Source organism: Strix uralensis, chromosome 2 (assembly GCF_047716275.1).
Source record: "Strix uralensis isolate ZFMK-TIS-50842 chromosome 2, bStrUra1, whole genome shotgun sequence".
NCBI lineage: Eukaryota > Metazoa > Chordata > Aves > Strigiformes > Strigidae > Strix > Strix uralensis.
In genome coordinates, this window is record NC_133973.1 from 128,104,646 (window position 1) to 128,131,998 (window position 27,353).

The following is a 27,353-nucleotide window of genomic DNA, read 5'->3' on the forward strand; positions in this document are numbered from 1 at the left end:
CCTTTGTCTGGGCAGGTTTGAACTCAGGCTTACGGAGACCTGGCCATTTCGGATTCCAACTATGGAAAGGATGAGCTGGCCAGGCAGCCTTTCCTGAGGGCTGATAACAGTCTTTCCCTGCATTACCACTTCCCATTTATCCCTGCAGCCCTAGGGAAGCCTTCAAGTCTATACTGGTTAAAAACCAGTTCAAATGGGGGTCTATTATGTTAACTCCAAGGCAAGCCTCATCCAGTGCCTCCATTATAATATAATGTTAAATGAAAGGGGAATATGGAAGGAAATCTCCTCCTTGTCTTACAAGAATAGATTGATCCCTAGATGTTTTTCTTTTCCCTCCTATGACTACAGAATAACAAACAGCCATAACTCCCACCAAACATAGCACCTAACTATCCTGGTTCAAATGCACTGAAAGCTATTTTAATATTTTGATAGCTTGATACCTACTGAGGGTAGCACAGTCCCCTGTAGCACTCCTCCTCCTTTTTCTGCAAAGGGACTCATTGTGCAATAACATCTTGGTATTGCACAATCCCTTTCTTAAAAAAACCCACTATGCTATTAATGTAATTAGTTGATTAATCTTTTCAGCCCCCCTCAGCATTAAATAATCACCTGGATGCAGAATGCTTTCTCCTCAAAGAGAGTGCACCTCAAGTGTTTATCCAGACACTAATGCAAGGAATACCATCAGCAGTCCAACCGGTGGTTAAGAAGGAAAGCAAACAGTACTGCTGAGCATGCTGGGGACAACCAGATACTGAGAAATACATCAAAGCAAAAAACCACAATACTCATCCCTTTATACTTACCACCTCCTCAGGATGAGACAATTCCCATTTTCTAACCATAAAAGAACTTTAAAAGAATATATTGAAAATACACACACAAAAGTGATTCAAGTGTCTCACAGAATATAAGGTCAAGAGCACACTGCTTGACTCATCAGTTCAGGCCATGAACAAGTTCAGGCCAAATGGCTCCTGGATCAAGTGCACCGTTCCTAACAGCACCTCTCCCAGAGAGGCACCCAGTTGTGAAAGGAGGTGACAGCCAGGCATCACATTTCTGGCTGAATTCTTCCCAATGGTTAATTGCCCTCACTGTGAAAAGACAAATTCAAGTGTGCCTTATTTCCTTCAGCTCTGCTTTCCAAAACACTGGGTCGCATTACACCTCCACCTGACAGACTGAAGTACCACCTAGTCTCAGTAATCTTCTCCTATGCAGGTACAAACAGACCATGAACAAATACCTTTCTCATTATTACTTTCACTTCCCTTCCATCTGAGAGTGGGCTGTAGGGGGATTTTTTTTTTTCAGTTTCTCTGAAAAACAACGCCTACTTTCTGGCTTGCAAAATTACAGGGTTTGGTCATCAGATGACTTTTCCTTAAGCTCCCAATTTTCGTTCACATTGCCTCCTCCAAAGCTTTTGTTTTCAAATCACTTGCTCATAAATGGTGTAAATGATATGAGATGCCAAGACCCTCCTCCTATTTTCCCTCTAACAAAGATGAGTGGAACATGCGCAGTGATCAGAAGGATATGGAGCAATATGCAAACAAGTGAGCAATGCCTGCTACTCATCTTTAATAAAATGCTGGGTTTGTATATGTCTTCAGAGAAGTGAAACCTCCAATACCTTCACTGAAAGATTTGCCTGAATCAATGCTCAGGATAAGGTCCTGATGCAGTGTTTTAAACCTTACTGTGAAGCTCTTAATAAAAAAAAAAAACACCAAAAACAAAAGCCATAAAAACACAAGACAGCTAGAAAGCATACACATTCGTCCTGCAAACTTCATTAGGAAAGGATAGTTCAAGATAATTATTGCCAGCCATACACAACCAGCGTACCAGCACTTTCTGCTATTCTCCTCTCCTGGGTTAGGCTACAGCATAACTCAAATGTCTCTTGTAACCTTAAAACAAACCTGCTTTCCACTTTTAACGGACTCTTAATAAGACAGTCAATATTTCAGACAGGAAAGCTCATCTTGTTTCTCCTTTCACTTCAACCAAGTGTCAAGGAAAGAAATGAAGTGAGAGTTAAGTATCCTGCCACTAGGACAGGCATCACAGAGCATCCAGAGCACTCACACACCTCTCCCCACGCCCTGAGAATATGACACCATCAATTACCAACATTATATTTAGCTTATGTAATTAATTTAGCTACACACATAGGCCAGTAACAGTATCTTCAGAGCAGAACTCCCTCCTGCCACTCATATAGGGGAAGAAAAAGAAAAGTTCGTATTTATTTTATGATTGTGTTTACAAAGCAATATGCACCAGAACAAAAAAAGTTTTAGTGATACTCAAGCAAAAACCTGCCCCACCATTTTCAGCATTTCAAGCAAAGCATTCAAACAAACAAAATCACATTCTCCATCTTGTCTCTGGCTATTGTTGTTGTTGTTAAGTTCCAGCAAAATCCCTTCAGGCATATCAGAATGCTGCAAGGGCATAATTAAGCCTTCAACAACCATGAAGGATATTACCTTTCACAACAGGAATGGGAAAGAAAGTCCTATACTTCTCTAAGGACCAGATCTGCTATGTGTAACACTTAACCAGCCCCTGACTTGAGGGGACTTCATTGTGTAAATGTGTAACTAATGGTGATTAGTACTAAACATACAAGATGTAATGGAAACCTTCATATGCCAGCAACACTGGGACACAGGTGAACCCAAAGGACTGCCAAGGTGTGCTACCATGCATACACACCTCTTGTATTTCCTGCAGAAATTTCCTGAGGTTGGCAGAAGCTCCCTCTGCCCCGTAAGAGATTACCTCCTACCTTTCTCCGAAACAGTGAATAGCTCAAAGACAGTATCACAGTGTCTGTGTAGTTAGCATTGCACTGATTTACAGACTCAATCTGGAGGCTTTTCCCTGATTTTTTCTCTCCTTTCCATGCTCATAATCAGCTAGGGTGGATGGTCTCACACTATGCTCATGGTGCTTTCCTGCAGCCCGAGGAACCTCCTGGGCACTTCTTGCATCCAGCCAAAAATCTATCCTCCTGGGCACCAGAAATTAAAAAATACAAAACAAAGCCAGCCTATCATGCCTCTTTCCATAGGGTGATTTATGAACTCGTAAAATTTGAGAACTCAATCAACAGATAATGAAGTAAAACAGCAATGATGGCAGGCCGCTCAGCTGCTGGCCACTCCCGACATGTCTGTGCTGAAAAGATTCAGTTCACTTACTCAGAAGAGCCCTCATCCTCTGATCAAGGCTGATCGATGTGCAATGCAAACATGCAGTCTGGCGCCTAAGCTTTAAACTCTTTTTATTTCAATCACCTCCTTGGTTATTTTTTTGTTATAATTTAATTCCTGAATCATGATCTCTCTGTGCATTAGTAAATTTTATCTTGATTTATTCAGGCTTCAACCAGCATATTTAATATCTATGCCTATTTGTTGCCATTACTAGTGCCGAAATCCTTGTAGCCCTACACACTTACTGTCAGTTTAGTTTAGTCAACATGGTGGATATAATGAGGCACGATGCACTTCAGGGTCATCTTAACATTAGAGAGAGCCTCTGCTCTACATAATCACTGCAGCACACAGGCATATCTGCGATAGCGATTAAATGAAGGAAGATCTAAAAGGCTGGACTCGACATATCCCCAGCTTCCATTTATACTATCAGCACAATCATCCGGTCATCTCTCCTTTTCTTTGACAGCTGTAATATCTGCAATTAAAATCTGAATCAGTGGGGGCTATTTTAAGAACAAAGAAGGTATTTCAGCTTGGTGGAGCACTGAGAGATTGGGTAGGATATGCTACAATTGGCATTCGAGCTCATTAAAACAGCTTTGCCGTGGACTGTTCGTTCTGAAAGTGTTCTGCAACTGTACATACACAACACAAGAACCACTCTTGCCGAAATCCAGACAGCTTCATGTGGCCCTTGCGCATGAAGGAACTTCTCACAGCAGCCCTTTGGGGTCAGATGAACAACTGTAGCCAAGAAGAGTTCAAGGGAGGCAGTGTGATTCCTTGCTGGGGACAGGGAATGGTAATACCCTCCCCTGTTGCATGAGTCATCACAGGAACATTGTTCTAGCAACCAGACATGGTCAAAAATTTGGTCCATGCTGCACCCAGGTGGTACCATATGAGGTGATCTTGCTTCTCCCCCTTCTCCAGAGCAACAGTTACTGCTTTCCTCCTCCAAAGCCCTACACTGCACACTAAAGCCCCATCGATAACTGCATCCCCCATAAGAATAAAAACAGGTGATTAAGACAAAAAATTTCAGAGCTACTTAAGAACCATACTTCAACTAGATTGAGAGCTTATAGTTCAGGATTTCAGACCCTAAAAGCACATCTGCAGATGGAATCCTGAACAGATCCCCAGTTGGGAACATGGCATGAGGCAGATGTGCCCATCTCTCTCCTCTGAACACACCTCCGAGTTGTGGTGAGGAGGGATTCAGCACAGGGCGTACTGCTCACCTTGATCTGAATGGAGAGACACACCAAAGCGTGTTGTAGATTCAGCTGTTTCTGAAGGCATGCCTGTATACGTCAGGACCCAGATATGCACACAAGTTGTCCAATAAAACTGGTTTAAAATGCTACAGTATCTTTTGTCTGTAAAGATACTTACCAAATGTGGAAAAAAAAGGTTAGGTCTCGGGAAAAAAGCATAAGCTTGCTTGGAAATATTTTTAAAATGGCATTTAGGAGAACACACATTCCCATTCAAGAAGGGTGAAAACAGGTAGATCCTGTGAGCTGCAGGAATTTGGTGCAGCTCAGGAAAAAAAGAAAAAAAAAGAAGGTTAGGCTTAGCTTCTCTCAAGTTGGGTATCCAAGACAATGAGAGAAATCAAGTCACTATTTGTATACGTTTACCTATTCTACCTGTTTTGAGAGATGTGTTCTCATAAGGCCTAAGATGCAAACTGCCTACCACAGTGCCATAAGGCAGAGATATTTTTTTTTTTTAACATTTAAAAGGGGAAAAAAAATAATAAGAAAACCCCAAACCACCAAACACCCCCTCCCCAAGGATACTTGGATTCTTCTCTCATTTAGTGTTTGAGCTCCTTTCATTTATTTTTCCAGCTTCCCTTTGCTAAGATTTATTTTAACAATATCCAGTTATTAAATGCACCAGATAGCATGAGACTAGAGATAAGTTTGCAAGACATGACAGCAAAGCAAATTAAAATAGTGGAAGCTGTCAATGCACACCTAACTCCTGCATAATGCCAAACCCCTGTCCTGCTGCAATGGTATGCTACTGAAGAATTAGATACAAGCACATCCCAATGGGATTTATCGCAGTGAATTTGTTTTAATACATTGCTACCTTTCAACTCATCTTTATTGCACTTTCTCCTAAAAAATAAAAAATATTCCAACTTCCTTAGCAATGGATATATTGAACTAGCATAATGGATCAGTATCAAATAAATTTCTGTTTTTCCAGGAAAGAATGAAAAATTGTGAAGGAACCCCACTGCATTAAAAATACAGACTGCTTTTCCTCCTCGCATATCAAGCTATCACCTAATTAACAGAAGCATACAAGAGTTTCAGCTGCCCAAGCATGGGGGCATGGTGGCATCTTAGATGCATCTTGGAACCTAAGAGAGATCCATGCCCTTCTGTACCAACAATGATGTGCTACCCTAAAGCTCCTAACATCGCAGTAGATATCTCTGTTTAGGCGATCCAACTCCAGCCTTCATGCCTATTTAAGCATCACAGTGCTCAGTGAGCATTGCACCAGTTGGCTTTGGGCCTCAGTCATTTGTGTGCTCTCCGAAAAGAGGCCATGGATGCTGCCAGGACAATGGACACTAGTGAGAAGCTTTTCAAAGGAGCTGAGATGGAAAAGGAATACAGACTGCATCCAGACACTCTCAGAATGACAGACAGCTGATCAGATAATTCCTTAACCCAAAGGAAAATAAAACACTCATGAATTTTCATACTGCATAAAGTCATTACAAAGACCAAGATTGGGAGTACATGCTCTCTGCCAGCGTGGGTGTACTATTTGGGTCCCTGTATTTGGCACCAGCTACTGCACCCATCACTTATCTTCTAGGAAGAGATTAAAAACCGAAACTCTGAGGACAGGCTTTCACTAGATTAGCTCACAAATTCTCTTTCGCTTGCAGATCACATCAATTAAGTACAAAGCAAAGAGAAATGTACTGACTTGGGATGCAGACAGCCCAAATTCAAGCCCCTGCACCACTTGATTCAAAGTAACTGGGATGAGAAATCATGCTTGAGTCAAAAAGGCATCTTAATTGCACTATCCTGACACTTCTGATTTTATGGTAAGGAAGGAAAGCAGAGCGCATTCTGACTGGTACAGAGTAAAGTGAGATTTCAATATTTGCAAGTTACTGAAAGCCCACTGCATTTCTCCAGTCACCTCGGCACTTACCAGCAGAGTTAGCACAGATAAGAGCACCTGGGACTAACTCAGTCTTGCCAAGTTGCCAACAGTCACATTGTCCATATGTCTATATAACCTTCTTTGGCTTCCTTCGCTTTTAATGTCCCTGAGTGAATAATCACAAGGACTTTTTCATTGCTGTGTCAAGTACTTCTCCAATTCTTTGCCAGCAAATTAGGAAATTCATCCACTCTTTCAGGTACCCGAGGAAAAACGCAGGAAAGCTCTGGAGAGCTTACTGGTACTCAGCTGGATTTTGCCCGAGTCCTCGCTGGGAAGTGGGAGAGTTACCAGCTTGAGTAAAAGCAGAATATGGGCTCTGAGTCAACATCAGAACAGCCAGCTTGAAAACATCACCACACGCAAGCAGGGGTTTTCTGCGTGGGCACAGGAGGAGTGAGACTGAGGATTACGAGCAAGCAGGAGGCAGCACATACTCTGCAATTTAAGCACGTTACCTGTGAGCTGGGCCACCCCTGCTGTTTCTCAGCACTGGTTGCAGAGAAGCTGCTTAGGCTTGGTCAGCACAAGCAATAGTACTGTGCACCTCAGTTACATCCTGACCTCGTATCCCAGGACTAGACCTTGAAGCCAGAAAATCCGATTCCAGCCCTTTTCTCTACAGCAGCAGTCTCACTTGCAGGAGAATAATAAATCGGCACAGGTGATGCTAGTGGCTTTCTGATGGCGAATGTTACAAGAGAGGCCAATGCCATCAGGCTGAATGCTATCTGTTCATGGGCAGCTCCTCAAGTAAAATATCAGGAATCTTGTTTAAAGAACGAAAACAGTGAGAAACAGAAGTGTTTTCTTTGTTTGTTTTTTTTCCCAAAAGATATCCTTAGTTGATGTCAGGCAAATCTTATTCAATGCCCTGCCTCCCGGAGCAGCTTTCTCACCTCCAGTGATATCCCCTCAGGTGGTGCTTAACAGTGAGGAATTAAGGTCACAGTGCCAATGTATAATATGTTGGCAGCAGACCAAGCACTGCAACAGAGAATGCATAATGTAAAATGAAGAAAGACTTTTTGGCATTATATCATCTCAGGTTTAAAAATATGAGGTTTTATTCTGAATGATGGTATGAGTAAAGTGATTTGCCTGAAATAGGCTGTGTATGGCACCCCTTTACATGGAGGCTTTGAGCATCCTGCCTCACTGCTATGGAGGTAAAAAGAAAAAAAAGCAGCTATTAATAAGTCATACACACAGTATATTCAGGGTGCAGAGGAGCACAGGAAAAGGCATCACACTACACCTTCAAGTTCACACTACACCTACAAGTTCACACTCCCCCAAAAGCCACCTCCTGTCAATCCATTCACAGTGGTATCCAAACTGCTCTCTACATTTCATCAGATTCCGAGACTTGTGTTTTAACTATACTTCAGTGATGGACTAGAGAGGTTCAGTGATTCTGAGACCTTTTGGTGCCTCATGCAAACAGGAGCCAGCACTTGCCTATTCAAAGACAACATAGTACACGTGTATTCATTCGTCTTTGGCAAGAGGAGAGGTGGCAGGCATACTCCTGACAAAATTCAGACTCCATATCTTCCATAGTCTTCTATGCTGGCCTCATACTCATACAGAAAGGAAATAGTTAACTCTTGCATTTGTTCTTGACAAGTGTTTTGGACTAAATTTTGCTACTGCATGAAATAGCCGACCTCTCCTCATCTCATTAAGGCTGTACTGATGTGCAACACAGTCACAGAATACAATTTCACTTCTAAGTCTTGCTTTATTTTCAGTCAATGTTACACCATGCTCAAATTTAAGGTCACAATGCTTTCTCCAGCACAAACAGAAGTGAGGAATAACTTAAAAGTAAACTACAAAACCAAAATGTTATTGCACTTTTCTTCTCTCAAGTCTAGCACTGTACAGTAACAAAAAGTCTGGAACATTTTCACAATGAGAATATGTAAATTAATTACCCTCTTATGTTGATTGATGCAAGTTATTTTGGTTGAGAACAATGCAAGTCACCCGCAGTTTACAAAACAATATGTCAATAAAATGAGCTAGACCTGCTGAAGAAAATATTTGTTGTAGCCTAAAGCTATTTTTGCACATGCATAACCTTGAATTACAGTTTTAGAAAAAAAAAAAAAACACTTCCACGTTCTCATTAGCAACTAGTAAGTTGAGACTTGCTTCTCCTCAAGTACTAAGGAATCTATTAATGTACCAGACAAAAATACACTGAAGAAGGTTACAGAGGGCATATTATCATCCTTCACGATCCCAGAAAACGAGAAGTGACAAAACTGAAAAATTTACAAAAAAATATTTTTATCAAGAAAATAAAAATGCTTCAAGGCATCAAGTATTACTCTCTCAGCATGTTTCCTCCTCCTGCAACTCCCCCCTCCCCCAGCATATCTGCATGAAGAAAAAAAAATAACCTTTATAAACAAGACATCACTACAGATAAAGCTTCGCTTTGCATCAAACCTTTAAAACACTTAACAGCACCTTCTGGAAGGGCCAGAGCTGCTTGCTGCTCCAGTCTGACCTGTTACACCCATGCCTACTCACCCTGGCTGAGAAAGAACATACAAATCATGCTGGAAAGGGCAAGAGGGACTCAGAGGTGTCAGTACGAAAATGATTCAGGGTTGGAGATAGCGGTGGTTAAAAGTCCCTTCACATTGTTTGAGGTGTGACATATCTGTAACCATCCATAAGATGCCAACAGTCAGGACCTGCAGGTACATCACCTCCTGAGATATGGGTAGAACAAGTCAGACCTTGCATTGAGGAGCCCAGCTCGGGGCATGCAGGTCTTGAAACCACTACAACAGGGATTCCATAAAAATTAAAGCTTGCTCTTTTTAAGACTTGGGCAAACTAAAATGAGTCAGAAGTACCAGAAAGCTTCAAATATGCAAATATACACTGCAAAGAATCAAAACATTTACCCGACACCTGCTTGCTGGAGGATTTAACTCAGTCAACAAAATTCTCGGGTAACTCCCTGCTGAGTACCCAGCTTCTTGTCACCCTCTCAGCTTCTGGGAATGAAGGTTCTGGGATTTCTGTCAGAAAACTGTCTCCCAGTCCTATCTATTTCTTGTGTTAACTTTCAAGAGCAAGATGGGAGAAAACTGTGAAGTTTCACATTCCTCTACAATCCAAGTTGCTGGAGAAAGCTCACTCTGTCACCTCCTCCCTCTTTTCAGAGCTTTTCCTGAGACAGAACTACAGGAAATCTGATTTTTCACTCCCCTGAACTTGTAGCCTCCTATTTTACAATGTCTCTCGAGGATAACTCTGGCATCACTCCATGCTGCTTGCTGCTCCCCAGAAGGACACCAGCCATGAAGGGGAGCTGGGGGACAACCGTCACCCCCACTAGTCACAAAGCTCCCAGCATCAGCTGTAGAACAGACCGTGGGTCCTGCTAACTTCACTCTGCAGCTGCTAGGAAAAGTATTTCAGCTGCTGATCTGCATTACATTAAGTTGTTGCCCTAGAAACATAAGTGATATTACAAATTCAAGCTTCAAAAAAAAATTATGTTTTACAAAAACTTTTCACTTTTTGCTATACCTTTCCACCTCCCCCCTACTTCTTAAAAGGCCCAAAAGCTAATAAATGCAAATAAAAATCACAGAGACACATGAAGAAGCCTTCCAATTACAGACAGGGAGCAATTTCCAAGCACTAATAATACCTGCATCTTATTGGACATCATATTGAGACCTAGCAAACTAAAACAATTTTTGCAACGGGGTTACATTATTCAGGTCCAATTAACAGTGGATGTAAAACTGAAATGAGATAAACACCACTTTATGCTAGCAGTCTTACTGAGCCTATGACATTACCAAAGATCAAAAGAAGCAAGCTATTCTCACTGCAAAATAAATAAATACATTTTAATGAGAAGGAAAATATCCTGTGCGTCAAGAATTAGCAACTTGAATGTAGAGCAAGTCTGCCTGACCGTAATGGAAAGGAGACCTTAAAACCATCAGATTAGCTAGAAGCTTGCCACAACAGCTCACTCCATCAATTCTTAAAGCTCAAAATACAGAAATAAATGTAAACTAATATATATTCTATTTTTGCAGGACACATTTTTTTCTACTCACCTGCTTATAGACGGATATTACTTCTGCATAGGTGTATTATCTCTCTGTATTTCTATTTCCAGAAAGTAATAAAAAGAATTGTATTAATCTGAGAGCAACTCAGAAACAGGAAAAAAAAGAGTCCCAAAAGTCACCTCCCCGCCTCCTCTGAACTTAGACCAGATATATCAGAATGAAGATGCTAAATCAGAAAATTCAAAATTTTAAGAGGCACATGTGACATGTGATGGTTTTTCTCGACTTTTATAAAATTGGGAAAGCAAAGGGAAAACCTTCAGTCTCTTAAAAAATAAAAGTCTTGAAAAATTAATTCCAAAGATGACTGAATAAAATCTCAACATATAGGTTATACCTTTACTGTACAAAAAGCAAGAAAGAAAAAACAACCAAAATATATTTTGGAGCTCTTTCTAATCACTGACTTGCTAAAGCTATGAAAGGCAAAACCAGGCAACAATCAACTTAACTGCAACCTGGACTTGCAACTGGACTTGCATTAGAAATACTCATACTACATCAAAATAAGTTCCACAGAAAAGCATATAATATAATTATTCTTTATCCATTGAGCTGATGATGGTTCCTCATGAAGTGAAATACTGTACTGGAGCTGTGCTATAAAACTAACGATATCACAGACTTCAGTTTTGCTTGCTTCATTTTCATGAACATGGCAAGTATTTTCCTCTTTCAGTTTCAGGCTGAGATTTCACAGTAAAGCTAAAATTTCTCTCAGACAGTTTCATCTCATACTACAGATTTTATCAAGCCCGCTTTTCACTTCTATTTGCACGCTACCACCTAAAGCCAAATGTTTTTGCACAAACATACTTAAACATGAAGAAACCCCCCAACCTGATGCAGGAGTACCCAGCCTAAGGAAACTAATGCCATGTGAGTGAGAGATGTTTCCAGCTGGATGCTACTACCCCTGGTTGAACATAAAGTACTGATGGGGGGGGTGGGGGGGGAAAGACAAAGGAAAAGGCACACCTTTTTTTACTGTAAATTCATTGCAGCAACTAACAAAGCCACAAAGACACACAAATATGACACTCCAAAATCTCAAGTTTATTTTGAGACAGTTGTGCAATGAGGTAGTGCTAAAATCTCCCATAGGATGGGCTGCAGAAACACGAACCTATGCCAGACACAAACTGTCACACCCCTCCAGAGGCAACAGAGCTAGATCCATGCCTCTAATAATTTCTTTAATGTATAACTTGGATTAATTTATCCTACCACTTCTATGGATTCATTTGATAACTTGGAAGACGACTGGATTTGTCTTTTAGTCGACGGGTTGACTTTTATTACTCCTGCAACTCACTCCAACATACAACTGTGTATTAAATAAAGAACAATTTCTTCTCAGAAACTACCCACTCCAAAACATAATCCTGTAATACACCAAGAAATTATTTTAAGATGTCATACTCCTTTAGTACTGCATCACTAGTTTTACATACCTCTGGAAGACTCTAGAAATTGTTTGTGTAACTTCCTTAGCCTGCAAAGTAACAGGATGACTCAGTTAATTTACATTTTCTCTAATTTGGCATTTGAGCCCCTGGAGACATTACTTTGTTGTCATCTCCACTCAAATTCTGCCTTGTTAGCGTCTAGAGAAATCAATGCCATGAAGCACTTCATTTTTATAACTTCATCTTCTTTCAACCTAGAGCTTCATTAATGTGAAAACTAAACAGGTACACAGCTCGCTGTCTCTCTATGCGTTAAGTAAATTTATACAGATATAAAAAGAGAAAAATTAGGTGAGGATGATTGTTAATTCTGTGCATGCTCACACTCATTTTTTTATTAAAGTGTCCCATTCAAGTTTATGAACGTTTTTTAAACTGTTTGGAGAATAACTACAGGTTTCAATGTGCAACAATCATCTCTTGTTATTTCTCTTCCTCCTTGTCCCCTAAAGAATGGAAAAAAATATTGGAAGAGTTGGAAAATGGAAGAAGTACACTCTTAACTTTTAAAATGTTCCTTAACAACTCCATTTCAGTGAAAATCCTTTTCTGTCAAAACCAAAGCAACCAAACAAAAATAAGTAAAAATTTAGAGATTCCGAAGCCTTTTCAGAACAATGGATCACTCAGGATTTCCCATCATATTTTCCACTGAAATGGCAGACTGGACTCCCCAAGGTGCTGACAAGTCTCCTCTTGCAGCCTGGTAACCACCAGTCAGCCCCAGAGCACTCCTGGCTGACCAGTACCAATGCATATCCCACTCACTGCTGTCATTTCAAGAGCATCCCATCCCTGTGCAATAACACTTCAGTTCTTCCAGTTGTTTCAAGTCACCTTGATTGAAATACCACTCTTTTAGTCCCTCATTTAGTAAGCATTAGTCTGCATAAAGACAGGTTTGAAATTTTTCTTCCTAAAAAAATAAAAGAGGATGGTTACTGCTAATAGATTTGATTCTTTTTTATATTCTGACCCATGAATTATTCTCTTCTGTTAGTCCTAGGTTGTTTCCAAAAAAAAGCTACGCTATACAGTCACACTCCCCCCCCAGCAACCCCTTTCCTACACCACCTTATGTGATCCCCAGATATACCATGACAATTGCTGACTCCTTTCAAGCCCTTAAAACCACAACAGCCAGAACTTCATTCATAACCACATAACTAAACAATGAGGTTTCCTAGTGCAAAATGGAATCACAAGAACGCTCCCATTTTGTCCTGCCAAACACCAGTGCCTCTTTCAGTGACCTCCTCATTATGTGCAAAATAATTGGAGTCTTACCCTTGTGTTCATCAGGGAAAGGGAATTGGTGTCATCACTTGCTCATCACGCAAACAGCTTTCTGCGGGTCCCAAAACAGGGTACCTTGATCCCTGCGCACACCCCGTGACCACAGCCCTGTGCAGGGAGGTCCTGCAGTCCCTCCACCACCCATGTAGTGGCACGGTTTGTCTTGCACGGGACACACACAGAAACAGTGCCTCGCACCAAGGTCAGCAATCACATGCTCAGCAGAATAATCTTGTACAGCCTCAATTAATCTGCTTTAGCCCCTCCATGCATAAAACCCAAAGACAACAGGTTTGGCTATCTCTGCATGGGAATGCAGGGCTGAGACCAGCTTTATTTCCAAAATCCGAATATAAGACATTTTCTGCAATTTTGACTATGTATCCAGTACTCTTTGCTTTACACCACCAAGCCCTGCTTAAATCACCACCTCTGCTTCATCATCTTTCTTCCAACTTCGCTGTGTGAGAACTGCGAGTCTGTCTAGGGTCTTTCTCAGCTCGCTGACCTACTTACTACCACAAAGACATGCATTAATAGAATTTTCTTTCTCTTTTAACTTCTATTTTGTCCTTTCTAATTGCTGCTTCCTAACTACAGAGTCTCTGTAAGTTGTGTGCTTACATTTGTCAAGAACTTTTATCCAAAAACTACCTTCACAAAACACAACACCCACATACTCTCAATAGCAGACATCACCAGCAAAGTACATTAGCAACTGCTAACCATCCTGGGTCTTCAAATTAAAAGAAACATAGTAGTGACACTGTCTCTCTCTCATTATTTTTTTTAATCTATAAAGACCTTTCTTTACTCTTTTCTTTCATCAATATCCTTTTCTAACAGGCACTAGTGTGGTGGCACTACCGGAGGTCACTAAACCAACCCAAAATTATAAGTGGGGAATCTTTCACATATGATTTCAGTCAGCTAGAAGTTATGTATCTAATCTAAGTTAGTCAACTCCATTGCTGCTGCAATCCATAAGCATGGCATGAATCACCCTGCCCAAGTGCCTTGTCAGATGCCTAGGAAGGAAGGAAGGAATCCCACCCAGAAATGCTTATCATTAACCACAGAGGAAGTCTCTGCTACTAGGCTACGGTGACCATACGTGGAATTCTTTTATCTCCAGTTCTGCTGATGATAAGGAGCCCAGGAGACCTGTCTTCTTCATGGGGAGGTGCCAGTTCAGAGCCTGGACTCAGATAAACTGCACCTCTATGAAGGCTCATGGGTGACTTCTGACTACCTTAAAATCTGGATCTCTTTTCTCTAGAAAAATACATAATTACTTTTATGCTGTTATTAGGTGTCTCCTACATGAAATGGAAGAGCAGGAGGGAAATCTTGAGTTAAATCACAGCATCCTAACTGAAATGACTTACTTCAATACCACTGCAGAGCTGGGCCAAGCTTATGCAATGCACAATCAAGGATGTAGCCAGGGCTTGCACTCCTGGAGGGACTGAGGAGCAGCAAGGCAATAAACTGGGATTTCTTCTTCTTTGCTCTTCCCTTATGTACTCCCTGCTATACACCTAAATGCACACTCTGCACAAGGACAGTCCAAGACAGTGAAAATTAAATAAAATGGCAAGAGGCAAGAAAGCCCCAAAGGCTGAAATCACAAAGCTTTGGTTTTCAGAGAAAATGCAGGTGATTCTTGGTTGCAGCTAAACTGGATTAACAGAAAAAAATGGTGGCAGCAGCAGAATGTAGATCAAAAACATCTTACACCCGTCTCTGTGCTCTTCTGATCCTGGACAAAAACTGAGCACATTAGATACTGGTTTAAATGAAGGAAGTTGTTTATCAGACAGCCTATGGCAGAAGGGAGAAGAGAATTATACCCAACACAAAAGGAGCTTAGGGGCCTGCAGTACCACCAAACCCATCTCAGGACTGGTCTCCTCCTGGGTCCACCAGCTCTGTATGGTAAGTAAAAAGCTCCCACCCAAAGGAAACCACACAACTACTATGTAGTGTCATCTTCCTCTTGGGCAGAACTACTGAGCATGGTCTGCTGCTCATCAAAAATCTGAGGACAGCTGGGTGCTGTATCTCACTCAGCCACTAACCCTTGTGTGGCCATGGAGCAAGTCAATTCATCTGCCTCTGCCTCGGTTCCTTCATTTCTAAATGGGTGTAAGTAAGGATCCCGTCCTTCCCTCATGAAGCCTTCTGGTATTTATCTGTGAAACAAACTACATGTTTGAGAGTTGAAGCTGCATCCCCAGTACATAAGTGCAACCAAGCCTCCAGAAGGGGCTGGCTGTGAAGACCAGCAAGACCATACCAGATAGCAGCAGTTCAGGGCCATTCAGCAGCATTTTGACTCATTATCAGTCATTCCTATCAAACTGCTCCATAAGCTCCCTCCTTCTGAAGGTTCATCTTCTGAAACACCCACACACTAAATACCAAGATATATTAAATGTTTTCTGGGAACTCATTAGAGAAAGCTATCACTAGAACAAATCAGAATCCTGTGTCTCTGCAGTACCACTGCAGGTGGAGCACAAGTCTGTCTATTTAAATGAAGCGTGAAGACTTGTTACTAATCACTTCCTATGAGATACAGCTTTCAGTCTTACCGCTGAGGGTGAGACAAACCCACCAGGTCAACACCTGCATTGAAAACTTGACCCCCAGAGATTTTACAGAGTTGTACAATGTAAGACCTGAAGGTGATGGGCAGTAACATCTCTCTCCAAATGAATTTGGGAAATATTCCCAAACTTGTTAGAGTTTCAGGATTTCCACTTTTCCCTTCAGTCTCCTGTTGCAGTGGGAAGAACCCCGGTGCATTAACAAGGATGGTAAAACAGTTTCCCGGGGGTAACTGTTGGTCTCCAGACTTATTTCTTCATTCCATAACTACTAAGTGAATATCTCTGGTTGGAAAGCCTGCGTATTACAGAAGATGCCAAAACTTTATATGTTTCACAATGCAGCCAGCAATGAAGTCTGCTCTATTCAGGATCCAAACTCTTAGGGAGGAAAGAGGTACTGTTTTTGGAAACGGTGGTAAAACCCACACTTATTCCTGTTGTTGAACCAGTGGTCCAGTGTCAGAGGCAACTCATGAATGGCCATGGAAGAGATGCTAAGAGCTGAAAAAGAATCAGTACAGGAAAACAAGCTAGGAAAAGGTTTTTCTTTAAAATTAACAGATTGACTGATAGTTTCAAAACCCACAGTCTGGTATGTTTTCAACTTAATTCTGTGGTTTTGTTTGGCTTATGATAAAATAACATTACTTCAAATGAAAGGCTCTAACTGGCAAGGGGAAAGAAGAGATGAGTAGAGTCTACAGCATTTCTGCATGTAGATCTCCACAACCTCCTGATTCCTCTCAGCTGCACTTGGGGTCGACCTGCTGGAATAAACAGTTGAAGTACCTCCATTTGCAAAGAGTGGCATGCAACTCTGAATGATGATTGGCTTTAAAATCCTGTTCTGTAAATAGCAGTCACTCAGCAATCACTGCAAAGGGCTCTGCTCCTATCTCCACCCAGGAGATGAGCTTCAGCCTTATGCTCATTGCATCACCCAAAGAGAAGGAAGGAAAGAGCAAACCAACCAGCCACTTCTCCCTCAGGAAAGATGTCCAGAATTAATCCAACTTTGTCATTTTCACACAATCTCAGCGCTATGACTTCCTAACAGGTATCTGAAGGGGAGATACTCAAAGACTTGATTTCTCCTTTGGATGTGGAACCTCGCAGTGATTTTATTAAGGCATATTTGATCAAATGTCATGCCACAGGCAGCTCTGGCTTTAGAAGGCTGTTTTGATGGACCTACAGCTGAATATTACTGCAGATAAAACTACCCTAAAATCCAGCCCTGAGCTGTCAGCCCCATTACTCTCGGAACTGTATAACCAAGCAAGGCCTTAAATTACAACCCAGGCTTACGTTTTTAAATATTTGTTATAGTTACCCCTGGATACTTTGCTGTGAAACTTGATCAACGTGTTGATATATGCAGAGATTAAGTCATCCAGCCTCTACTGGCAGGGAAACGAACATTCACCAGAAGTCACTATTCTTTTTGTCTGAAATCCAAAGAATCAGATTCTAATCTCAGCGTCACTGCAATGGATTGAAAATGACTCCACAAATGCCGAGAACTACTTAACCAAGAGGACAGTACAAATTAGGACTTCTGCTAACCTTCAGCAACAAATATAGTTATGCCATCAGCACAATAAAGATAGCCCACGCATAAAGTGCACCCTGAAGGTGGCCAATCCTATTATGAAAAACTTTAAAACACCTAAGAGCAACATTATTTAAACTCTGTAAGGATGTACCACAGTACCAGTCACAATCCTCAGTGTACACATGCACTGCAGAAGAACTTCCACTTCACACAGCATAATGACCTACATAATTCCTGCTTAATGATTCCTATTAAAGCCAGTGCATATCTCCATATAATCCCTGAAGGTCATCTGCAAGAATGGCCAAGAGCACAGCATACTCTGTGGCCTGCCTTCTGCACATGGCTGCTGGGCAAGCCACCAGCCGCCTGGGAGCACCAGTGGCCACCACGTGTACTTGGGTTCACAAGCTTCTGACTTGGTGGAGGACTGACCTCTGGCTGCTAGAGAGCAATTCTGGTCCTTATGGCAATATCTGAACCACCCTCAAGATGCAGGGTTGACATATCCAACAGGACTACTCAGCTGAGTAACTGTGCTCCTAAGACTACAGCAATGCATCAATCGGGAGACAGATTACTTTTGACGTAAAAGGCTTAGCTCTCTTCCATGCTGGCACATGGACTGGGGATGTCTCACTGTGGCTGAGCACTGGGGGAAGAGCACACAGTAGATGAAAAGGAACAAAAGTGAAAAGGGTAAATTATATGCAGAAGAGATCACTGCAGGATGCATCAGATTCCCCCCTCTTGCCAATGATCCTCTTGATGCAGATGTGAGCCAGGCCAGTACACTGGGCAGACCAGCCCCTTGCAGGGTGTACACCACAAGCAGACTGTGATAGATCTGTTATATCTGCAGGAGTGATGGGATGCTAAATTCATTTTATAAACGCTTGGTCTAAGAAGCACTTGCACAGCAAAGAAATCATTAAGCCAAAAGGAAATCTCTCAGAAGAGTTAGTGAGAGAAGTGACGTGAATTTCCACAATAAACATGCTCCTTTAGCTTTTGTCTGCCTATCACAATAATGACTTATTTAAAGCTTCTGGGAATAGGTAGTAAAATTCCTTTAATTATTATCATCATCGTAATTTTTACAGATAAAACAACAAACCAATAATATAAGGGATGAAAAATGCCCAAAGTTACCAACACTTTGGTAAGAGTCAAATCTGGTTCGGTCTCAGCCAGATGCTCCATACATCACTGTCTCCCAGAATCTATGTGCAGACATACTTTCTGCTTGTACATGCAGTTAGCTAATGAAAAACTAAGTCTGAAAGCACATTTTAGGCTTGTCAATCTAAGAACACCAAACAAATACATTAAGTATGTTGTTTTAGCCCTGCTGAAAATCTCAGGTATTTAACAGAGCTTAAAAAAACCATCCCAGAACCAGTTAAAGTAAAGGCTAATATAGCTAGAACTCCCTATCCATCATTCTCCCTCTCCCTATTCCCCTGTCAGGTACCTAGCATAGTCCAGAACCCCAAAACTTCCATGTTCCTTTACTCAGTCACCACCATCAGAAACCAGCACCCTCCCACTGTTTCTTTTCCCATCCTTCGCTCCCCAATGCTCGTTAACCCACGCCCAGACATGGAAGTACCCTCTACTCACTCCTTACTCATCTTGAAATCCTCTCTCTCCTCCCTTTCACCTTCTCCTTAGTCTTCCCACACTCACACCCTACACCTGAAAAAGTCAGCAGTGAATCAACTGATATTTATTAATGTTCAAGAATCATTTGAGCTTGTCACCAAACAAGCTCTGGGAGGGATGTCTCAGGATGCAATTTACAGAAACATCTGAGGAAGCAGAGAGAAAGAAACAAAACCCCACATCCTGCTGCTTTAACATAGTATGCAGGTCTTTTCCCCTATACCATATTAACCCATAGGGAGTCACCACAGGCTTCATTTCCAGCAGGCCCTTCAGGCTCTCTGTGTCTATGTTATCCGCTGGTTTGCTCCAAAGCAGCACCCAAGCGTGCACTGTGCAAGCTCAGAGAACCAGGACCCCAGCATGAATCCAGCTAAACCTCACCGTGTAAATTTGCCCAGACAAACCACTGCCAAACAGACACATCACGTATTGGCGAGAGGCAATTCTCAAAGCCCCATCAGCAGTGTACATGCCTCGCCATTTATTCCTGACCTCATGATATGGCTGCAAAAGCACACAGAATATTTGCTTATAGTCCTAATGATCTGTATCACAATGCTTTTTACTAATGCAATAAACCACACCAAAGGAGCCTTGTGGGCATCTTTAAATATTCCCTGCACACACCATGCTGGGTAAAGAACCTCCCAACCAGATGTTGCCGTGCGAAGCGGAGGGAAGCGGGCCAGCAGCCTTCTGCAGGGCAGCAAGGCCAGCCGGAAAAACCCCATCCAATGCATCAGAGGTGATCCAAAGCTCACACATCATTTGGAGAAAGCTGTGTCCACACGTGGAAGGTCAATAGGAAGACTTTAAAACCAGCCTGCTCCATGAAAACTCACAAGAGCTCCAGCATTATCCAACCTCCCTGCTCTGGGCAAGCAGCAGATGTGCTAGGATGCTTTACCAGCACGCTGTCCCTCATCTGTGTGTCATCCCTCATGTCACCGTCCAGCTATTCAGTACTTGATAACATTGAAGCCTTTTGACTACTGGGAAGTAGCAGCTGCCTTTTCACTCTGTTTGCATCCTGGCCCTGAATGAAAACCTCCAGCTTAAAATAACAATAGTAATAATTATTATTACCATTGTTCCACCCAATCCTCTAGCTTCTTTGCCAGAGGAACATTTCCTTCTGGGTAGCACATGCTTTTTCTAGGTCTGGACCACTACAATAATATGGACACCCACTGTCAAGGGCAAAGCAGTAACAGAAAATGACATTTTTTCCAAAGTACGGGAACCAAGAAAAAGGCTGGTCTTTTCCAAAGGAAACCAGCAATCAGGCTCCCTTGAAGGAGCCTAGCAGTGAACAACAGCGTCTGAATTTTGACTGAAAAATATCATAGTAAGCCTCTGGAAAAAATGTTCACATAAAACCTCAGCTCTGGGTTTATGGACTGCCAGTGTATCCATCATATGCATTGCACTGCAGAGAAAATCCATAAAGCTAGGTCACCCCAACACAAGCTGGCAACTCCACCTTGCATGCAATCACAGCACAAAGATGCACCCATGCAAGCAGCAACTTAACTCACCTGACCACAGCATGAGCTGCAGTTATTTAATCGCCATTTAGAGGATGCAAATGAAAGAATTTCAAACACCAGCTTTCAGAAAAAAAAACAAACAAAAAAAGAACCCCACATCCTCTTAAGACTTTGGGTGCTGTGATTTGTTTCAGCAATATGGGACATAATCACATTTAATATTAGAAAGATACCAGTGCCACACATCTGATAGCAAAACTGACATTTATGCTGTCATTATATGCACTTGTCGCTAAATTTAATCTGCATTATCATGAGAAGTGCTCAGATGGTTTGAAGGCAAAAATATAATGTATGTTCGACGTTATTTAGGAATATTAATAAGCTCCTTTATTTTTAGATGTAAAACATTAACAGTTGTTCTGAAGAGGGCTCACTTTTAACCTTTAACAACATTCAAGTGGCCGTAATTTTTATCAGATTGTTTGGATTTTGATTTAGCTCAAGTCCTGAAGCTACAATTAAACTTGCAGCTACCTTCTCTCACTAGGCTTCCTCCAACAGCTGGAATAATCTTTGAAGTCTCTGAAGACACAGAAGAAATGTTATTTACAGCCAGTTTGCACAGAGCAAGCAGAGACAAGTTGTGTTGTGCATTTCCAAGGCTGGTGACAGACCATTTCTCACCAGCACTACAGGAAGTCTTCGAAACTATTTTCCCTCCCCAGATGCTCTACAGGACCAAGCTAAGAATCTGGATATGCTGCAGGGCAGGATTTTAAATGCCCTGAATGGTCCAAAACCAACTCTTGTTACAGTCAGCATTAAACACCAGCACCAGCTCCACTGAAGACAGAAGTGACCTTACTCAGCCTGTTGATGGCCACCTGCCTGGAAAGGCCAACACATCTCAGGATGGGAGGCTAAACCCATTTAAAAATAAAAACTAATTTTAAAAAAAAAATCACACATGCCTTTTAAAGCATAGAAAAAGCCACTCAGTAGTGAAGGAAGGAGGATTTCAGCCCAGAGGAGCCACCCCACGTGTTGCTGCGTCTCTCCAACCAGCTCTGCAGCCAAGGGACGGAGCCACGGACTCTGCAGGAGTGGAGGACCAGCACCATCAAAACCCTATGGCAGAGGCTGCACTGCGTTGGCATGTGTGTAATGACTAAAGCAACACTCACTGATGTCAAAGGAAGTTACATTCACGCACTGAAAGCCATACAGTTAGTAGTGTCATCATCCAGGAGAAAAAAAATAAAATACTGTTTTCTACCCAGCAAAGCCACTAGTGTTTTTCATTTGTGTTAACTGACTGTAAGTGCCTGCGGGGTCCATGCTTTGATTTACTGTGGATGATGGGCAGTACAGGCACAGACACGCTTAGGTATAATTATTATAGTAGCCAGGCTCATGCACCAAGAACAGCAGCAAAATCAACAGCAGCTCAATAAGACAATGGAGAATTTTCCAACACAAAACCCTACATGCCTCACATCAAGGTCTGCTCTTGATTCTTTCAAGAAAAAAAAAAGTAAAATCAGGAGGTTTTGAGATCAGTTGTAGCCTTGCTACTAATCCCATGGAACACCAATTTCACCCAAAATGACTCTCTAGTTTGCAGTTTTCATATGAAGTGAAGCAAAATACAAGCTAAGAACAGTGAGTCTCTCAAACCATCACATGGTGCATATTCTAGTCCAGGACCTGGCAAGTCCTGGCTCCAGCTCCCGGCACAGCCCTCAAGTCCAAGCACTAAAGAGAATACAATACTTAGGTTTTAGACAACACACAGAGCAAAGGATATATCAGTGGTTCTCATCAACTTTTTGAATTGCATTTATAAAAAAAACCAACAAATCCAGAAGCTGGAAGTCCATGCAGATCCCATAGCAGAGGTTTGCACGGCAGCCCAGTGGGGTTTGCTCGGATCCCTCTTCACAGCACTGCCATCTTTTGCATCCTGACAGTACTAACAGCACCCAAAACTTACTTGCCGTTGATATACTCATCCAGATTTTAACATCACTAGTATGACTTCGGGGTCTGATTTGATGCCTGTTAAGATATCTATAATTTTTTACACTGGGACAAAATGAGGCCTATGCACTTATCTAAATTAAATGAGAATTAGGACTGTTTTGGTTTAGTTGCATAAATTCTCACAGCAAACAAGCTAAGAGACACTAACAAGGTATAATTTATAACCATTTAAGATATTCTCTTTATTTAAGTCTCTTATACTAAGGACACAAAGATGCACATGGAAGACAGGCTACTCAGTTCCACATTAATTTATATTTTCATACCTTTTGTCATCACACATGAGCAAAATACCTAAAAGTCTGGGGTGAATGCACGGTAAAACAATGCACTGTAAAAGAAAACTGTCTGCACTGGAATTACAGACACCAAAGTGTTTCCACCGTAAAATAAAAATTTAAAAAGTATCAGACAGATCTAAATACCTCAATTTCAGTCAACATTTTTGTTGTATATCAACAAGTCCTCTTCTATGCCACTAAATATAATAAACTGAAGCAATGCATTCCTGTTGAAAAGACCAGTGTTGTTATTTTATTACATGGCCATGACCTGGACCAGCTTTCAACCAGCACTGACTAAATGCAAATTCCAATATTCTGTACCACACACCTTCCATGCTGTAAAAAAAGTATCAAATACTTCCCATTTGTTGCTGTCATTTAACATAAAAATGTATCTGGATGCTGGATATATGAAGTGTCTCTGAGAACAGCTCACTAGATCACATACAAACAGAAAACTCACTCAGTGTGCACAGGCTAAGTAGGGTTGAATTAATGAATGTACTGTTGCTTCACATATTGAATGTCTGTCACTAAACCAATAATTTGCAAATGCAGAAGCAGGGACTGGGGGATGCACTGGCTGCAGGCACTGACAGCTCCCTTCACTGCAGTCTCAAGAAGCTAATCTTTCTCGGTTCAGAGTGCTTGATCCATGTTCCTGGGAATGACTCAGGACATGAGCAACGAGACAGTCAGCTTGTGTGCACGTATGGGGTTTTATTTCCACTCATATCTGCCCTGATTTCCTTCCCAGGAATGCTGTGCTTGTGAAAGGCACAGCATGACATCCTAAGAGACTTACATCTTCTCTGCACTAACAGACACAGTCTGGGTGGCAGCAGAAAAGCAAAAGCTTCCCTAGAGCATACACCAGGATTACCAACAAGAAGGGAGGACTACTTCTGGATTGAAGCTTTGGCCCATTGTCATCTATGGCAAAGCTCCCACTGAAGTCAGCGTAGCCAGGATTTCACCTCTGTCGCAGTGATTTTGACTCCCTGCCCATTCTGCCTTGGGACTTCCAGCCAGCACAGTAAGGGTCTTAACAGTGCCAGCAGCTTTTGTGTTACGAACTGCAGGCAGAAGTCGTGAAACCCTTCACATAAGCAACCAAATATTCATCAGTTAAGAAATTTAAGACACTACCAAACTGTAATGGATTCAAACCTGCATCCAGAAGTATGATGTTTCACATTGGCACACCATGCTAAAACAAACCTTATCCTAACCAACTTTCTGTCCTTCAGAAAAACCTGACTGTAAATACAAGCGGTATGAGTGCAGTTGGCATGTGTCAGAAGACATTTGAGAACTCAGCACAGAAATACATCTGTAGTGGAACAGCAGCTACAAACTGCTCCTAACGAGCAATGGCTAAACACCCTAACTCTCTCCTAATTGCTCATTTCAGTGTATTTGACAGAATCCCTCAACCAGAGTACATCAGGTCACAACAGCACAACTTGATGGTAGAAACCATGACAACATAACCTGGTGGAATAGAAGCCCTCGTGTCAGAACAGAGCAAGCCAGCACTTAGGGAAACTGGGGGAGTTATACCCCATCGCTGTCCTGCACACGCAGGGTAACAACACAGTAACGTAACACAATTGAGGAAGCATCCCGCCTACCATCAGCACACAGGTATGGAGCACAGTCATTAAGATGCCAACAGATGCTATGTCAAGAATCAAGCTTAAAAAAAAAAAGGAGCAAAAGTAAAGAAAAAGACAGTATGATTTACTGCTTCAAGGCAAGTACAGCCAACCTGCTGATTTTCTACAACACTAGCACCACCAAAGGATCAGGCAGAGGGATATCCATAGTTTCCAGCCCTGCAGTACACTGGCTCCTACCTGGCTTTCTCAACAAGACTCCAGTGTTTTTTGAACGCTAAGATCACACCTGTAAGCTCTGTCTCAGCAGCACTCCCCAAAGGGAAGCTGGCTCTGGAGGGATCGTTCCTTCTCTCCTCGCATCCACCACCAAGTCCTCTCCAAACAACAAAACTAACTTTTTGTTCAACTGAAGGATAAAACCCCTGTATGTTAGCAGAAAGCAGAGAAAGAAAAAAAAAAAATACAGCCAAGAACTAGCCAGGCTATTTTGCCTTGTTCTGCTTTCCCAGATAACAGTTACACCCTCCCCTCAACTGCTTCAGAGCAGGAATAAGCCCTCAGTGAAAGCACACAGTCCAGGCAGTGACTAGGAAATGTGCAGCACTTCTGCTCTGCATTTCTCATAGCTCACCCTCCTGATTTTTAGTTCCTTTGCTGAGAACTCAAACCAGATTTCATACAGCAAAGCATTTGCTAAATGAGAGAGAAGTTAAAATGCCTGTGCCTGTGGAGAATTTTTTCTTTCTTTCTGCTGGACAGAGATTGGTTAAGGATCCGCGAAACCCTGATCAAACGATGCACCTCTCTAAGCCTGTCTGACAGCGCTGCAATGGGAAAGCAAATGAGTAAGAAGGAAAGCATGTATTTCCTCGAGTCTCTTCCATTTAAACAACCTTGATGCTTTAGTGCCTCTGTCGGGATGCCAGCGCTGACTTCCCTTTATGTCCCATTTACTTGCATTTATTTTAATTGGATCTGGGACTAAGGACACTCGGCAACCCTTTACCCTCCCAACAACAAAGCAAGGGCACGAAGTCACCACGAACAATAACTAAAAAAAAAAAAAAAACCAACAAACCCACAAGGAAAAAGACACCCACTAACGCGTTTCTCGGGGCAGCGCGGTTCTCTTTTCCTCCTGCAAATAGTCCAGCGGGGTTCAAAAAGTGAGCAGGACAGGCTGGATTATCTCCTTTAACAGCAGAAGATAGAGGAGGGAAGAGACCCGTTTAACCCGTGCCCAGCCGGAGCAGTTCCCTCCAAGCGCCCACCATCCCTTGCACACACACACACAGGCACGGACACACACTCACTGGCACTCCCACACGGTCCCAGTTTCGGGTGTCCCGGGGATGCTGAGGGCTGAGGGACGGGGACCCTCCTGTCTCTGCCCCGCTGAGCCCGGAGCGACCACCCCAGCAGAGCCCGGCAGGGCTGGGGGGGCCACGGCTGCTCCCCCCGCCCGGCGCAGGGCGCTCCCCCCAGATCCAGCCAGCGCCCCGGCGCCGGTGCCTGCAAGCGGGGAGAGCAAGGCGAGCCTTCCCTTCTAAACACATCTGGGAAAAAAACACATATAACGAGAGAGAGATAAAATACGAACAGGCAGGTCCTCCGGTAACATCCCTCTCTCCCCAGCCCAAGCAGCTGCAGCCAGTCCCCAGGCTCAGCCGAGAGCAACTGCAGCTGAAGAGCAGCGACAGACACGCACACCCCCTTTCCCCTCGCCCGCTCCCTGCGACAAAAAGAAAAAAATAAAAAATAATAAAACACAAAAACCAAACCACACTTAAAAAGCAGTGAGGAAAAAATTTTAAAAATGAAAACACAGCTCTTGCCTGCGTGCGAGCTAAAACCCGGTGCGAAGCGGGGAGCGAGCCCGGGGCAGCCGCCCGCCGCTGCACCTTGCAGGGCAAAGCGGGAGAGCGACCGGCCGCCGGCGGGGAAGGGAGCGGGGGGCGGGACACGGCGCTCGGCCCCGCTTCCCCGGCGGAGCGGGGGGGCCGCGGCGGAGCCACCGCGGCAGAAGTTTCCCCAAGTCGCGGCCGCCGCCCCCGCGCACCGCCGCGTTCGCCCGGCGGAAAGTTTCTCCGCCAGCCCCTCCGCGCCCCTCTCCCGAGCCCCAGGCGGGTACGCACCGGCCGGCTCAGCTCCGGGGGCTGCCCCGCGGCCTCCCGCGCCGGGTCTCCATGCGGCCCTGGACGCCGCTGGGGGCCGCGGTGGGAGCGAGGGAAGGAGGGAGGGAAGGAGGGAGAGGGGGCGATGCCCGCCCGGCCGCTGCGCCGAGCCCAGCGCAGCCCAGCGCTGCGCAGCCTGTCGGGAGCGCGGCCCGCGCCGCCCCCCGGCCCGCGGGGAGGGACCGCGCCGCCGCCGCCGCCCGCCCCGGCCCCGCCCGCCGCGGGGCTCCCACCGCCCCGGCCCCGGTCTGGGGGGCGGTCACGGAACCGCTCCCGAAAAGTTTCTCCCCCAGGGGGCTCGCCCAAGGTCACCGGCTGCGGGAAAGGCGCCGGGCCGCCCGCTGCCCCCGTTCCCCTCGGGGGTCACCGCTCCTCTCCTGCCGTCGCGCCGCCGGAGGAAGGCGCTGGCCGGGCGGGCCGTGCCGGCTCCGCGCTCCCCGGCTGCCCTGCCCGTCCCTGCCCGCCTCGGCGCGGCTTTCCCTGCCCGCCGAGCGGGGCCGCGGGAGCAGCTCTCGGTGGAGGCGGCTGGAGGAGCCGGGTCCCCCCTTCCCCCATCCC

At 43.6% G+C, this 27,353-nt stretch overlaps 1 protein-coding gene across 1 annotated transcript in view; it reads right to left on the reverse strand.

Annotated features, from left to right (window-relative positions):
- FAT3 (FAT atypical cadherin 3) overlaps positions 1-26,928 on the reverse strand; it is a 416,111-nt gene extending 389,183 nt beyond the window's left edge. The window contains exon 1 of the mRNA XM_074860296.1: positions 26,757-26,928. The gene's annotated coding sequence lies outside the window, so the exon portion shown is untranslated. The remainder of the gene's footprint in view (positions 1-26,756) is intronic.
- Between the last annotated feature and the right edge of the window lie 425 nt (positions 26,929-27,353).